The sequence below is a fragment of the Pongo pygmaeus genome, chromosome 20, assembly GCF_028885625.2.
Source record: "Pongo pygmaeus isolate AG05252 chromosome 20, NHGRI_mPonPyg2-v2.0_pri, whole genome shotgun sequence".
Lineage (NCBI taxonomy): Eukaryota > Metazoa > Chordata > Mammalia > Primates > Hominidae > Pongo > Pongo pygmaeus.
In genome coordinates this window covers 43,544,325-43,561,132 of record NC_072393.2, presented here as the reverse complement: position 1 = coordinate 43,561,132, position 16,808 = coordinate 43,544,325, and the positions used below count along the sequence as shown (strand labels likewise).

Genomic DNA, 16,808 nt, shown 5'->3' with positions numbered 1-16,808 from the left:
ATGTGACTTCTTCTGCCAGGTACTGTCCTAGGTACTTGAAATTCTTAATCCCATCTTAATCCTTACAACCACCTTGGGAGAAAATGGAAGCTCCCACAGTTAAGCTGCCCATTTAGGCCTAGTCAGGGGATCAGCTATGACTAGACCCCAGGTCAGCTGGACTCCGGAAACCTGTGCTCTTGGCCACCGTGTCAACCCATTTTTGCTTTCATCTCCTGGAGAAGCCTGTCCCCAAACTCCAAGTGACCGTTAGGTGCCTCCTCGGGGTTCCCACAACCCCGTGGCTTCCCCTGTTAGAACTTTTATCACTCTGGGTTGTTCACCTGCAGAACTTCCCAACATACTGTATATCAGGGTAAGCCTCGTGCTCAGCAGAGGAGCAGGAACATGGGAGGTGCCTAGTCAATGATGGTTGGTTGGAAGGATGGATGGAGACCCAAGTCTGAATCTTTCATTTTACTGAGGAGGGGAACAGAAGTTCAGAAAGGAGAGCTGTCGTGAGAGTTTCACTGAAGAAACGCAGGTGGACAAGATGGTAGCAACTGCTCCTTGATGAATCTCTATTCCACCTCCAAAGCCCAAAAGCTGCTTCCAGGAGCCCTCTTTGACCCCTAGGCTGGGCTGGGCACCTCCGCTGGGTTCCCACTCCCCTGGGCTTCCCCAATCACAGACCTGACCACTCTGGGATCTGAGGGTCTGCTTCCCTCACCGGACAGGGAGCCCCATGAGGGCAGAGCCACCCAGCCGTGAGGCTGGCCCAGCCACCACTGAATCCCCACTACTATACAGGGACGGGCAGGGGAGGCGCATATCAAATGTGCGTGCAATCAACCAGCAGACCTCCAGAGAAAGAAAAGGCTAGAACCCTCATCCTGGGAAGAATAACTAAAAGCACAGGTATAGTTTGGAAAAAGGGAGGCCAAGAGGGGTTCCCTTGGCCACTTGTAAGTCCCTGCAGGGCTGCCAGGAATAAGACGTGCAGCTGGTGCTCTCCCGAGGACTGGACCTGAACCAGTGGGAGGTAGTTAGTTACACAGGGGCGGATGTGATTCACAAGACAGTTTTTTAATGATCACAACTTCCCCAAAGCAAAACACGCTGCTGGGCTCCGCCCTTGCTGGAAGAATTTAAACCCAGGCCAGACAGTGAGCAGCCTGGTCCTCTGCACCCCACCCCCCGCACCCCCGGACCTCTTATGAGGCAACAAAGTGTAGTGGCTAAGAACAGGGGCCCTGGACCCAGGCTGCATGCTCCCCTATCCCAGCTCCTCTACCTGGCAGGCAGCGTCACCACTCGTGCCTCAGTTTCCTCATCATTACCATGGGGATATCACAGCAGTGACGTCTTAGGGTAGTTACAAGAACTGAATGAGATCATGCACGTGAGGCGCTTACGGCAGGGCTTGGCACAGAGTCAGCACCCATTAATGTTCATTATTACTGCTTTTTCTTCCCCATGGAGCCAGGCAGTGCTGGCTGGCCACCCCAACAGATACTCTCAATTCATTTTTTCTCTGGCTTCCTCCTCAGGAAAGGCTGAAAAGTTAAATAACATTTGTCACCTTCCTTGGAGCTAGGGGAGGCTATGTGACATGGCAGCAGCAACAATGTGTCCATGAGAGTAAAGATCAAGAGAATCAAAGCGGCTCTGCCCTGACACTGCCCAGCCACCAAACTAACACTGGCAGCCAAGCACCTCCAGGTGTGCTGTTGTGAGTGAGAAATCAGACCTCATTCAATCAAGCTGCGGTGAGCGGGGGTTTCTGTTCCTGAAACTTGAAGACATTCCTGGCCGAATGCACATGCACATGCCATGATGCAAATGGCTCAAGGAGCACACCCATGGTAATTGTTTGCCAGTTTCAGCTCAAGCCCGCTGCTGAGAACCCCTGACCCAGAGGAAAAACAGTGGGTGGCTGAGCCATACAGTGCTTACCAAGCCCAGTCGCTGTGTTCCACCCTTCCTTTTCAGCTGTATCTACTCCCCATCTGTACAATTATTTACATACACACACACACACACACACACACACACACACACACACACACGTATCTCTCGCTCTATTGCCCGGGGCTGGAGTACAGTAGCGTGGCCTTGACCTCCTGGGCGCAAGTGATCCTCCTGCCATAGCCGTCCGAGTTCCTGGGACTACAGGTGCATGCCACCAAGCCTGGCTATTTAAAACATTTTTTGTAGAGATGGAGTCTCACTCTGCTGCCCAGGCTGGTCTTAAACTCTTGGCCTCAAGTGATTCTCCTGCCTTGACCTCCCAAAGAGCTGGGATTATAGAGTGAGCCACTGCACCCAGCCCTCAAGTGATGTTCAAGCTTTATATATTTAAAAAGAATCTGTATCACCACTAAAAATGAAAAATTGCTATCTTTTGCTACAAAGAAAAGCAAACTTAAAAAACAAACACAATGAAAACAAAATATAGTCACAGTCATTCATTATCTGATGTTGCATAATTTGGGTCCAATGGACTGGCAAAAAATTTTTCACTTTCCTTTTCTATTGGGGGGAACATCAGATGTGGCAATACTCGGGGATAAGACTGGCTCCAGCTGAGCAGGGCTGCCCCTCGGAGAGGGAACACATTTCCTATTCACAGAAACTGTGTTCAGAAAGGAGATGATTTGACTGCGATCTCCCAGATGGCTGTGGATGAATTAGGCTGGGGACCGCCTCACTCCCTCCTCTATTCAGGGCCTCCTCTGAGGCTTTCCTTTTCCTTGGCCACCTTGTCCGAAAATTGCCCTGTGAGGCCAGTCCCCTTTCCTGCTTTATTCATCACTATATACTCCTATATACATCCTATGTACACTATATACATCCAACTTATCCTATATTCACTTTTTTTTTTTCTGAGATCGAGTCTTGCTCTGTCGCCCAGGCTGGAGTGCAGTGGCGCAACCTCAGCTCACTGCCACCTCTGCCTCTGGGTTCAAGCGATCCTCCCACCTCAGCCTCCCAAGTAGCTGGGATTACAGGTGTGTGCCACCACGGCTGGCTAATTTTTTTGTATTTTAGTAGAGATGGGGTTTCACCATGTTGGCCAGGCTGGTCTCGAACTCCTGACCTCAAGTGACCCGCCCACCTTGGCCTCCCAAAAGTGTTGGGATTACAGGTGTGAGCCACCGTGCCCAGCCCTATATTCACTTTTTATCTGTTTACTGTTTTATTCTCCAGTAGGATGTCCGTTCCCTTAAGGTAAGGAGTTTGGTTTGTTCATTCCTGAATCCCTAGTGCCTAGAAGCAGATAGTAGGTGCTCAAATGCATATTTGCTGAGTGAAGGAAAATAAAAGAATGAACAAACGAAACCTGTTCTTGTTCTTTCCAAGTTCCCTAAGGCCCTGGTTACCACATAGGAAAAATGCCATTCTTCCTGCTGTGTGAGAGGCAATGCTAGGAATTTACTTGGAACTTGGGAGCTTTTATCACATTAAAAAGGAATGTGCTAGATTAAAACAAATATCTATGAGCCCATAGGATATAAATTAGTAACTAAATAAAGAAATAAGTAAGGGGGAAGGGACAGGTCTTCCTTACAGAAGAATTCCAATTAATAAATGTAGATGGAATGAGAGGCACACAAAAACTGCCATCAGGGAAACAGCACAGCAGTAACTGCTGTAGATAAGATCTGGCCACCAATGGATGGTAAAATTAGTGGGCGGAAGTTTGAGGAAAAGCGGGATGTGGGATATTAGCATAGCCTCAAAGTTTCTCCCCAAAGGTAGCATTTTTGTTTTGTTTTAAAGAGACAGGGTCTTGCTCTGTCACCCACACTGGAGTGCAGTGGCACGATCTCAGCTCACCGCAATCTCTGCCCCCTGGGCTCAAGCGATCCTTCTGCTTCAACCTCCTGAGTAGCTGGAACTACAGGTGTGCACCACCACACCTGGCTAATTTGTTTTTATTTTATTTTTTTAGAGCTAGGGTCTCACTTCATTGCACAAGCTGGTTTCAAACTCCTGGCCTGGAGTGCCCCAAGATAGCTATTAATTACAAAGGGAAAAGTGTAACTTTACTGTGGAGAAATCTGGCACACAGCAACTTAACCAAGTGATCTAGGTGAACACTACCGGAAATATGACGCATTGATATCACAGACCCCCACAATGACACACTGAGGAAGGCATGCTGCCTGTGTGGCATTGTTCCAAATAATGAATAACTTCAATCAGGTCATGAGAAAACATCAGAAAAACCGAAGTTGAAACGCACAACAAAATAGCAGAGCAGTCCTCTTCCAAAGTGTCTGGGTCACGAAAGGCTAGGAAAGACGGAAGAATTGTTCCAGATCGGAGCAGGTTAAGGAGACATGAAAACCAAATGCAATGTGGGGTCAAGAATAGACTCTTGGAAGAAAAAAGGACATCAGCGGAAAAACTGGTGAAATGTGATTAATGTCTGTCATTGAGTTAATTGTACTGGTCTGTGTGAATTTCCTGGTTTTGATCACTGTGTTACGGTTGTATAAGATGGTAACATGGGGGAAGCTGGATGTAGGGTAGACATGTGACCTTTGTAACCATTTTCACAACTTTTTTATAACTCTAAAATCACTTCAAAATAAAAGTAATCAAGAATTGTGCTAGGAAGCATCCTTTGACAGAAATCTGGCCCCTAGCGACTGTCCCACACACAAGCTTCAGGTACGCAGGCAAGACTGCCAGGATGAGGGAATATGATGAGAACCACTAAACAGCCAGGAGAGAGAAATTCCATCCACAGCCACTCAGTTCCCGCAGCTCAGCCGACACGGCTACCTGCGTCCAGGGTCTGAATGCCACAATCCTCCCCCTTCCACCTCCCACACTGTTACGGTCTCTTGGTTCTTCAAGGATCAGACAATGGCCCCTCCCAACAAAGCTGGGAATCATCCAGGAAGGCGTCACTGCAAACTGAAATGACATTCAGCTGGGGGCCCATGCCACTGCTTAGAACCCACCCACAGAAACAAGAGAGAATGTTCACTAGCAAACCAACCCAAACCCAACCCAGAAACCTAAACATAACATATTCACAACCTATATAGCACAGGTAAGTATTTGCCATATATATATAAAAATATATATATAATATGTGTAAATACCCATTACCCATGCCATACATGTGTATGTATGTATGTATTTATTTATTTATTTAAATTTTTAGGTTTTTTTGAGACAGGGTCTCACAGCAGCCTTGACCTCCACCGATTCAGGCAACCCTCCACTTTAGCCCTGGTGTAGCTGGAACTACAAGCGTGCACCACCATGCCCAGCTAATTTTTGTATTTTTTGTAGAGACAGGGTCTCACTTTGTTGCCCAGGCTGGTCTCAAGCGCCTGGGCTCAATCGATCCTCGAACCTCAGCCTCTCAAAGTGCTGGGATTACAGGTGTGAGCCACCACAGCTGGCTCATATTTTTAACCAACAGAGAAACCAGTACATTCACATAGTGGGGCAATGGGGCTGCTCTGAATTTTGATCGTGGTGGCAGTTTCACAACTGTCTACATCTGTCTGCATTCAAAGAACTGTATACCGGCCAGGCGCGGTGGTTCATGCCTGTAATCCCAGCATTTTGGGAGGCTGCGGTGGACGGATCACCTAAGGTCAGGAGTTCAAGACCAGCCTGGCCAACATGGTGAAACCTCATCTCTTGAAAAATACAAAAATCAGCCGGGCATGATGGCAGGGGCCTGTAATCCCAGCTACTCGGGAGGCTAAGGCGGGAGAATCACTTGAACCTGGGAGGTGGAGGTTGCAGTGAGCCGAGATGGCGCCACTGCACTCTAGCCTGGGTGACAGAATGAGACTCCATCTCAAAAAAAAAAAAAAGGAGGCCAAGGTGGGTGGATCACCTGAGGTCGGGAGTTCAAAACCAGCCTGACCAACATGGAGAAACCCCGTCTCTACTAAAAATACAAAATTAGCAGGTCATGGTGGCGCATGCCTGTAATCCCAGCTACTCAGGAGGCTGAAGCAGGAGAATCGCTTGAACCCGGGAGGCAGAGGTTGCGGTGAGCTGAGATCACGCCACTGCATTCTAGCCTGGGCAACAAAAGTGAAACTCCATCTCAAAACAAAACAAAGAACTGTATACCAAAGAGAGAGTTTTACTCTATGTAAGGTTTAAAAATTGAATTAAAAAGTAAAGAAAAAAATAAAAGTATACAAAATGTATGATATGCTGAGGTATGCTCATGAGCAAAGATCTTCAAAACATACTATTATTGGGGATGGTGGAAGCAAGCCAAGAAGCACCGCATAGCCTGGTTCCTTTTTCTCACACAACGAACCAAAATAAGTACGTATATGTGCACGTAGGAATGTTCGTGTACGGGAAAAGGTCTGGCAGGGCACCCAGCCAGTGACTGACAGTAATTACCTCTGGGGTAGACGTTAGGCTTGTGGGTGACAGGAAGAACAGTGAAGGAAACTTTCATTTTTCCCTTGATACTCTTTTTTTTTTGTAATTTAAAAAAAAATAATATGTGTATGAGTTGTAAAATTCTAAGCAAACCAGCAGCCACGCCTTACTCACCCTTAGTGCTTTCTAGACACTAGTGCTCTTGGAGGGTCCCAGGAGAGCTGATGTCAGAGACTGTGCATCTACATGGAGGAAAAAGAAGAGGTTAGGTCTGTGGCCAACTTAAGCCTTCCTGCTGCAATACCCAGCTGTCAGTCACATATTCACTCTTTCAACAAGTATTTACTGAACATGGCTAAGTGTAATCCCAGCACTTTGGGAGGCCGAGGCGGGCGGATCACTTGAGGCCAGGAGTTCAAGACCAGCCTGGCCAACATGGCAAAACCCCATCTCTACTAAAAATACAAAAAATTAGCTGGGCATGGTGGCGGGCGCCTGCCATCCCAGGTACTTGGGAGGCTGAGGCAGGAGAATCACTTGAACCCGGGAGGCGGAGGTTGCAGTGAGCCGAGATTGTGCCACTGCACTCCAGCCTGGGTGATGGAGCAAGACTCTGTCTCAAAAAAAAAAAAAAAAAAAAAAGTATTTACTGAACACCTGCTATGTGCCAGGCACCGGGAATACAACCAGGGTTCTCCAAGACAAAGTGGCTGTCCTCAGGGAGCAGACATTCTAGTAGGGGAGGAGCACAATAAACAAATACACAATACAAAGTCACAGAGTGGAACCTGTATGAAACCTAGCGGGGTGACGCCATAGTGATGGGACTGCGACCTTACACGGAGAGCTTGGGGAAGGCCTCCCGGACGAGGGGACAGAGATGTGAATACATGAGACCACACACCCATGTGGCTACCTGGGAAAGAGCCTTCCAGAGGCAGGAGCAGATGTGGAGCATCTCAGGAGCAGCCAGGAGGCCCGTGGAGCTGGCACGGGGTGAGTGAGGGGCAAGTGGTGGCAGGGGGGACAGATGGAGGGCTATTCTAAGGACATTTCCTCAGACAACTGTGAGCAGAGGAATGACAGAGAAATCACACTTGTCCTGGTTTGGAACTTTATATTATGAATTTATGCCTTTGAATATTTAGTATGCTTGTTTATATTTAAGTGAATATTCCATGGATGAATGAATGTCTCCAGGCGGAGAAGGCACTGTCTGTATTGTTCAGCATCACATTCTGGGCACCGGCAGAGGCTGGGCACTAAGTCAGGAGATGAGAGCTGAGAGGGTCTAGAGCTGTCCTATATGCAATGGCCATTCACTAATAACAATCCTTCCCAAAGTGCTGGCTGTGTCCTAGCAGACATGCGCTGACTCGTTTCACTCTCCTGATCACCCAAGAAGATACTATTATTACTTCCATGTTACAGATGAGGAAACTGAGGCACAGAATTCATAACGGACCCACTAGCTGAGGTTGCCCAGTCAGTCAAAAGTATACTAAGCCAGGCACAGTGGTACCTGCCTATAGTCCCAGCTACTCAGAAGGCTAAGATGAGAGGATCATTTGAGCTCAGAAGTTCAAGACCAGCCTGGGCAACATAGCAAGATCCTGTCTGTTTAAAAAAAAAAAAAAAAAGTGTACTACATACAGCCAGGATGTGAACCCAGCAACCTGGTCCCAGAGTCTGTTTCTGACCACCTGACTAGACCACACTCTGTCACAATGGTCAATGATGGCAGGGCCAACTGGGCTGGCAACACCTCCCTGCTCCACTTCCCCAGTACCATAATGTCCAAATGCTACCCAAATATCCCCACCAACCTCAAAGGCCAGTCAGCTCCTCCAGGAATCTCCCAGGTAGGAAGCCTAGCAAGCAGCTAGCCAATACCCCAGGGTCCAGGAATCAGGACAACTTCAATGATCATTCCCCTGGGGTTCCTGGAGAAGCCCAAGGGGGTTCTTAACCTTTCTCATGCCAGGGACTCCTACTGGCAACCTGGTGAATTAGTTGCAGACTCCTCAGAATAATTTCTTTTTTTTTTGAGATGGAGTCTTGATCTATTGCCCAGGCTGGAGTATAGTAGCACCATCTTGGCTCACTGCAACCTCTGCCTCCCAGACTCAAGCAATTCTGCCTCAGCCTCCCGACTAGCTGGGTTTACAGGTACACACCACCACCCCAGGTAATTTTTGTATTTTTAGTAGAGATGGGGTTTCGCCACATTGGCTGGGCTGGTCTCAAACTCCTGGCCTCAAGCAATCCGCCCACCTTGGCCTCCCAAAGTGCTGGGATTACAGGTGTGAAACACCACGTCTGGCCTATTAATGCTTTTATATTACAAGATCTAGTGATGAGTCCAATAACTATAGTGATTTAGAAACAGGTAGGTGTTTAAATGATATTTTGTGATATTTGCAACACTGTAATGTGATATGAGAATATCCGTGATTTCTAGTAGTGACAAAGTCACAGATATTGCTAATCCAATTGTGGTTTACTGCCCTGTGCATAAAAAAATGTTAATTTCAGTCAGAGGGTAGCGAAAATAGAGACATAATGTTTTTCCCAGCCAACCTCATGACCCACTGAACTTCCATCCTTCAAAGGTCCATGAACCTGAGATTAAGAACCCCTCAACGAGACCTGAGAGAAGGTAAAGGCGGAGCAGCTTCCAAGGGAAAAGAACAACTGGGGAGTGTGGGGCAGATTCAGCTTCGTGAAGTTAGTATGGGAAGGGGTTCCAGGCGTCGGCTGCTTTGACCCACCCTGCATCCATTTCTCTTCCTCAGTCAGCCCCTTGGACCTCACCTTTCCCACTCAGTCCTATGGGACTGACCCCACCCATGGGTTGTGGGTGGGGGTGGGACTGGTCATATGATCCAGGTCTGGCCAAAAAGTCACTGCACCACCTTCCCTGTTCCCAGCTTCAGAGATGGCCCGGGGTGACCCTGCCACCAAAGCCAGGATGATCAGAGCCAGTAAACACCAGCCCCAGGATATATACTGGGACTATGAGGGAAAGAGATGTTTTATTTCCCTTGCAGCTGCTAAGTTGGTTGAATCTACTCGTGGAGCTGCTAGGGGCTGCTTCAGAGCCTACCTGAGAATAAAATCAGCACAGAAGAATGCTGAGCCAGGAGGTAAAAGGAGACATGTCCTGGCAACCTCACCAGGCCCTGGATCCAGCCTTGCCTGAAACCATTCCAAGCCGAATCTCCCAGGCCCTGTGTCCATCCACTTCCTTTAATACTTCAGCAGGCTGACCTGAATTTCTATTTGTTCATACAACCAAATGACTCTCAACTAACACAGAAGAGCAGAGGCAACTGCTGTTCTTGACGATTCCCATAGCTCCCTACCAGGCCATTTAGCAAAGTACAAAATAAAATTAGAAACAGTCACTATACATAGAAACAGCAAATACAGAAAAACTCGCTTTTAAAACACTCAGAAATGGCCTCTTGGGCCGTTGCTATTGCTAAGCTGGTCTAGGAAGCCCTCACAATGGTGGTTTTCAAGATGCTTGGCAGGGCAGGAGGGAACCAGACGCACCCAGAACATTTTCCTTTATCATTAGACTTCCCATTTTAAAAATTCCTGGGATGATCAGAAAACCCCTGCAATAAAGCTCTTGTAAAATTTTAATAGCCGCCTTTTAAATTGCAACGGAAATTGCTTTCCCGCCACTCTAATTTTTCTCCTTTCTTTCTCTAAAGTGATGCATATGGCTCTATAAAGGCTGATCAGCAGCGATGTGCCGTGGTGCCAAGTCTCTCTCAGCCAGGAACCTACTTCCTGCAGACTAGAGGGAGCTGCGGATGCCCGTCGCCCTGCAGTCCCTCATGCAGGAGAGAGGAAGATGCCAAAGGGCCATGGAAACGGCAGCAAAGGAGGGCTACAGATCCGGGAATCCAGCCAGTACCCTGCTTATCCCAGGGCCCCACTTTTTACCACCTGGGAAGGGACGATGACGTTCGATTTGCCTCCACAATCCCAGCACACCCATGGCCATGACCCATTCATCACACAGGTGACACACAGGCCGAGCACTTCACTTTCTACAGCAAGAACAGAATCCCATGAGAGAATGTAAGGGGGAAACGGGTCCTGGCCTGAATGTCTCCTCCCCTCAGCCATAGGGATTGGCTCTGGGAGAGACACGTGATCCAAGCACGGCCAATCAGAGTAGGCCCTGGACATTTTGCTGCAATTTCTGGGGGAAACAGATGGGTGGTAAGGCAGGGGGACTGCTGAGGACTTCTTTGCCACCTGAGGGTGAGCAGAGGTGGGGCAGGAGGAAGGGGCCGAGAATGAAGTTAAACCTGAGAAAGGCAGAGTCTGGAAATAGAGGGGTAAATTCCTGATGAGAATACCTGAGTACTGACTCCAGTTGGGCCAGCTCTGGGATTTCTCAGGTCCCTGAACCATTAACTTCCCTTTGCAGTTTAAGTCAATTTGAGTTGGGGAGGTTCTGTCGCTTACAACAAACTAACAGCACAGGAAGGGACCTGAGAAATCAATACAGCACTCCTTCATGTTTGGGTAAACATGACCCTTCTAAGAAGCTGACGAAACAAAACTATGTCATGTCTCTCCAGGAAAAAAAGCACAAAATACTGCCTGTCTCAAAGATGTCAAAGATTTCTGAAGCCCCTGTCCGTAGGAACTAAGTGAAGAATGCTTTGATCTAGTCTGACTTGTCTGTCTACTTGGTGGAAAAGCAAACTGGGGTCCAAAATGCGTAAATGACTTGTCTGGGGCCCAGGGCCAGCTGGGGGGCAGTGCCGGGCTCCCCGAGACCCCCAGGAGGTTTCACCTTGAACTCCCCTGAGTACAGTCCTCCGAGGAGACTGCAGAGGGTAAAGGAAGGCTGCAAGCGAGGCTCTAGGCCCCCACACCCTCATCTCACCTCCGGCAGCTCCATTTTTTCCTGCTTTATAAAACGGGCCTACAAGGAAGTGTCTGTCAAAAGTTCCACAACACCATAATCAACATACTGAAAACCAGTCTTTCATATTACATTTTAGAACACTTACATGTTAATGAACTTGATTTCGACCCTCATGAAACCCTATGAAGCAGGCATTATCACCATGGCTCCAGGTGAGCTGTTTCTGCTGGGCTGGCCAGGTCGCTTCTCCCCTGACCTCAAGGTAGGCTGCAGCACCTGCCCTTTTTTGTTCCTGGACCTGTACTTCTGGGCCGGGATTTTCTACCCCACCCTCGTATTTCCATCTCAATTCATATGGAAAGGATCATCCGCTCATACCTCTTCACCTCCCTTTACCTCGTCCCCCCGAGGAAGAAGAGCTGGCCAATCTAATGGGCCAGAGATTGCGACTGTTGCCGGCATCTGCTTTCAAGTGGGCAGATTATTAGCCTGCTGGGCCCAGGCCTACCAGCTCTTTTCTCTGTGTCCCGAGACGGCAGGAGGTTCTCTTCTGTTTCTGTCTTGGAGCAGAATAAACACCCTGGGCAGTGTCTACCCAGCCTCTAAGAGGGCCTGGCCACAGGCACTCTCTCTTGACTGAGTGGTGATGGGGGACAGCCAGGCCTTTCTCTTCTGTGCTGCTGTGTAAGTGGCTGGTCTGGAAGAACCAAACCCACTGGAGCCTTTGCTGTAAGCTTCACTCTCCTTTCTAGACCGCCAGAGCATCACTGTGGCATCAGGGATTACTCACCTACTAATAAAGTGGTTCAATCATCCTTCATTTAGAGAAGATTCCCATTATACCCATCCCTGTCCGGTCTTTGAAATAATGACTTAGGGAAATATCTGTTCATTCAGCTGCCTCTAGCCTACATCCCAACAAAGAAACGCTGGTAAGTGAGGAAAGGACTTTGCCTTGGGAAAATCTAGGCCCTCAACAGCCACTGAGATCATCTTGCAATTAATCATGTTTTCTCTTATGACCTATATTCTATTAACAGCACACAATAATGATTTAGCGCTGGTTCTTTTGCTGATTGATGCAGTCTACAAACACGACTAAGGTTGGGTCACTGACTTTGAGGGTCTCTTTCTCATTCCCTGTCCCCCTGACAACCCCCAGCCCCACCGCCTCACCCTCTCCAGAAGATAAGCGTGCTAGTGTGGTGCTCTGAACACACAGCTATGAGGATTTCACTGTGCTGGGGGCCCCACGGTGGTCCTGCCTCCAGCCCAGCCTAAGTAACTCCGTGGTAGAGTGGGCTCACAGAGAGACCTCTGCAGATAAGCTGCTCTGGGAAAAAAAAACGCTGTGTGGCCATTCCACACACAGCAGATTGGCCAAAATGCCAGGCTGACAATACCAAATATGCTGAAATTGTGGAGTAAGGGGAACGAACACTCAGTCACTGCGGGTGGGGGTGGAAATGGGAACAAACATTTTGGGAGAGCAATTTGGCAACTTCTTGTAAAGATGAAGAGAGGGTAACCTCAGTAACAAACTTCACTTCACCTACTGACAGGCCCAGGGCTCCCTGCTGAGCCCCCAGACCCATGTGCGGCTGTGCAAATTCTTTCTGGGTTGAAGCACAAGGTTTTTGTTTTGATTTCACTACATGCCAGGCACTGTTTTCAGTTGTGTTTTCTTTTTTCTTTTTTTTTTTTCTTGAGATGGAGTCTCGCTCTGTCACTCAGGCTGGAGTGCAGTGGCGTGATCTCGGCTCACTGCAGGCTCCGCCTCCCAGGATCATGCAATTCTCCTGCCTCAGCCTCCCAAGTAGCTGGGACTAGAGGCGCCCGCCACCACGCCTGACTTTTTTTTTTTTTTTTTTTTTTTTGTATTTTTAGTAGAGACGGGGTTTCACCGTGTTAGCCAGGATGGTCTCGATCTCCTGACCTCGTGATCCACCTGCCTCGGCCTCCCAAAGTGCTGGGATTACAGTTTTTCTTCTTAAAGATAGGGTCTCACTCTGTCACCCAGGCTGGAGTGCAGTGGCACAATCATAGCTCACTGCAGCCTCGACCTCCTGAGCTCAAGCAATCCTCCCGCCTCAGCCTCCCGAGTAGCTGGGACTACTGGTGCATGCCACCATTCCTGGCTCTGTTTTTTGTTCTTTAACTACCAATGCATTTAAACCTCTTAATAACCTGTGAAGTAGGTTGTACTATGATCTCCATTTTTAACAGACCAGAAAACTCAAGTACAGAGAGGTACCTTGCCCAAGATCACACAGCAAGTAGACGTCATAGCCAGGAGGGATTTGAACCCAGTGGGTCTGGCTCTAGAACCACTAACAACGGTGCCTACTAAATGCAACAGCGAAGAGTATGAGCTTAGCCTTGAACTCTGTCTCCTTCCACATACAGACATTAATGTCAGATGGGTCAAAGACCTAAATGCAAAAGGAAAAATATGAACATATCTAGAAGACAGCACAGGTGCATATCTTCAGAACCTTGGGGAGGGCAAAGGTTTCTCATTCAGGAATTCTAGAGAAGCATTTCCCCTCTCCTCACAAAAAGGATGGGATTCATACGCGGGGTGTGGTGGCTCACGCCTGTAATCCCAGTACTTTGGGAGGCCAAGGCAGGCAGATTGCTTGAGCCCAGGAGTTAGAGACCAGCCTGGGCAATACAGCAAGACCCCATATCTATAAAAAAAAAAATAGAAAAATTACTCAGGCATGGTGACGTGCACCTGTAGCCCCAGCTACTTGGGAGGCTGAGGCAAGAAGATCACTTGAGCCCAGGAGATCGAGGCTGTAGTGAGTCATGACTGCATCACTGCATTGCAGCCTGGGCGACAGAGCAAGATTCTGTCTCAAAAAAAATAAAAAAAAAAGATCAGACTCATCTAACAGTCATTTTCCCCTTCACCAGTCTGCCTTTTCTCCAGCTTGGAATGCAGATATGCAGATGTGATAGCTGGATTTGAGAGAGTCCCCTTGTCCCCAGAACTACCCTGCCCAGACTAGAAGGGCTGAGTTCTCTGGGTCCAACAAGCCATCTTAAGGCCATGGCGGGAAGACGGTCAGAGCAGTGCTGGTGTTGACCTGTCAGCCACTGAACCTGCCAGTCTCTCTCCAGACATTGTTATATGACACAAAGGACAGCCTATGTGTTGAGGTGACAATGCCACTTATGAATTCTGCTAGCTGCAGCTGAATCATTCCTAACTGAAACACCTGCTGCAGCCGGGGGCCACGTGCTGTGCCACCACCCTGGAGAGTCTGCAGAGAGCCACCGACATGGACCTGAAGGGGTCTCAAAAAGACTCAGCTAAAAGCCGGGCGTGGTGGCTCACGCCTATAATCCCAGCACTTTGGGAGGCTGAGGCGGGCAGATCACCTGAGGTCAAGAGTTTGAGACCAGCCTGGCCAACATGGCGAAACCCTGTCTCTGCTAAAAATATAAAAATTAGCTGGGTGTGGTGGCACACGCCTGTAGTCCCAGCTACTCGGGAGGCTGAGACAGGAGAATTGCTTGGAGGCAGAGGTTGCAGTGAGCCAAGATAGTGCCACTGCACTCCAGCCTGGACGACAGAGTGAGACTCCATCTCAAAAAAGAAAAAAGACTCAACTCAGAGATGAATTGTGGGACTCAAAGATTTCCACTGAGCATGGCTGATCAGAGGCAGCTAGAAAGATGACCTGGTGCCCGAATTAATTCTTGGGGACCTGAAGAGAGAATAGCTTCTTTCTCCTCAACACACTACTAAGGGCAGCCGGGGTGACTGCCATTTTAAAGGCCAGGCCCAGCCCACTGGCACACAGGCACTGTGGTCGGCTGGCCCCAGGCTCACGGGCTACGGAAATCCTGCATAGCTGTGGATCCTTTTTGTTCCTGTCACCAGCCATTTGCTGGATGTGCCAACAGTTAAGCCCCTTCCTGCACTCCTATGAAAACAGCCTGTCAATGTGGTTTCGACTGTTGGGTGCTTTTCCACAAAGCACTCTCCAGACCCCAGCTAATCAGATGGAAGACAGAACAGTGGTCAATCTACCAAAATAGGTCAGGCTTTATTTTGTAATCCTCTTATTCATAACACATTGAAAGGGAAGAATGAAGGGAAAAAAAAATTACTAACAGTGAGAAAGTCTATGGTTACTTAACCTCTCTGTGCCTCAGTTTCCTCATCTCTAAAATGGGGATAATAATAAGGGTGTTGTGAGGATTAAGTAAAAAAATTACTCCACAAAAATTGTTTAGAACAAGACTTATTATGCACTAAGTATGCATTAAGTGTGAGCTACCATGATTCTATTTATTTATATATATAGAGAGAGAGACGGGGTCTCACTCTGTTGCCCAGGGTGGAGTGCAGTGGTGCAGTCATAGATCACTGCAGTCTTGAACTCCTGGGCTCAGACGATCCTCTTGTCTCAGCCTCCTGAGTAGCTGGGACTACAGGTGTGCATCACCACACCTGGGTAATGTTTTTTAAAAAAATTTTGTGCAGATACGGTCTTGCTAAGTGGCCCAGGCTGGTCTCAAACTCGTGAGCTCAGGGAATCCTCCTGCCTCAGCCTCACGAAATGCTGAGATTACAGGTGTGAGCCACCGCACCTGGCCAAAGCTGGTGATATGGTAGGTTTCTTGAACTGATGCCCCTTGACAAGCCTCAAAATCCGACCCTCTGGTCAACCAGACACACAGAGAAAGTCCGTGCTCTGATTCTGGTCACTTAAGGCTTGAAGGTCCAGGCCAACGGGCAGAAGCTGGCTGTGATGGACCTCGGTACTGTGGGCAGGAAATGAACCAACTCCAGTTGCTAAGTGCCCACCCAGCAGCCATTCTTCTCTTCCTTCTCAGGATGCTCAGCTAAGACTACATTTCCCAACCTCCCTTGCAGCCAGCATGGCCAATGCAAGGTAAATACAAGCTGTGGGACTTTGAGGAAAATTTCTCAGCAGAAAGGCAAAGCTGGACTATGCTTTTGTGCCTCTCCCTCACCCTATTCTCACCTGGACTCCAGACTCACTAGCTTGACTCCAGCAGTCACACTGGGCCATGAAGCCACCTTAAGGACGAAGGCCCTGTGCTAGGGATGGTGAGCAGAAGGACCCTGCATCAAAGGACTCTGCTTTTCTTGATGACTGTGAAGCTGCCACACCAGGCATGGACTGCCTATCTCTGGATGTCTTACTCAGGACAGAAACTGCCTTCCACTGAGTTTATACCACTGTTATTTCCGGTGTCTGTTACTGGCAGCCAAATGGGCTTTTCAAATGAGCCGGTAGTCTTGCATAGCAGATGAGCGATGGGACAGTATTTTACACCAAAGAAATCCTTCTAGTAACCTGCCACCATTTAAAGTATCCTCATGCTTTAGGATACCTTGCTCTCCTCAACACCAGGGAGAAAGCTAGAAGTTCCCAGATACAGAGTGGGGTTACGATCACTTTGCTTTAGGGAGAGGTAAAGTGAGAAATATATGAGATGTTGAGTCATTCACTCAACAATGGGCACTACCTCACTCTGGACACTGTGTGAGGTAGGATGCTAGGTACGG

At 48.4% G+C, this 16,808-nt stretch overlaps 1 protein-coding gene and 1 long non-coding RNA gene across 8 annotated transcripts in view; one reads left to right on the top strand and one right to left on the bottom strand.

The window, feature by feature from the left end:
* Positions 1-16,808, bottom strand: part of SIPA1L3 (signal induced proliferation associated 1 like 3) — a 300,743-nt gene that overhangs the window by 171,776 nt on the left and 112,159 nt on the right. For 6 of the 7 annotated variants that reach the window (XM_054462531.2, XM_063657662.1, XM_054462535.2 and 3 more), the window contains one exon: positions 6,535-6,602. The exons of the other annotated variant lie outside the window; for it this stretch is intronic. The gene's annotated coding sequence lies outside the window, so the exon portion shown is untranslated. The remainder of the gene's footprint in view (positions 1-6,534; positions 6,603-16,808) is intronic. 7 annotated transcript variants of the gene reach the window in all.
* On the top strand, positions 8,094-12,069 carry LOC129019608 (uncharacterized). Its single transcript, XR_008495688.2, has 5 exons — positions 8,094-8,222; positions 8,411-8,548; positions 8,973-9,019; positions 9,411-9,506; positions 10,083-12,069. It is a non-coding gene; the product is annotated as an uncharacterized LOC129019608 (long non-coding RNA).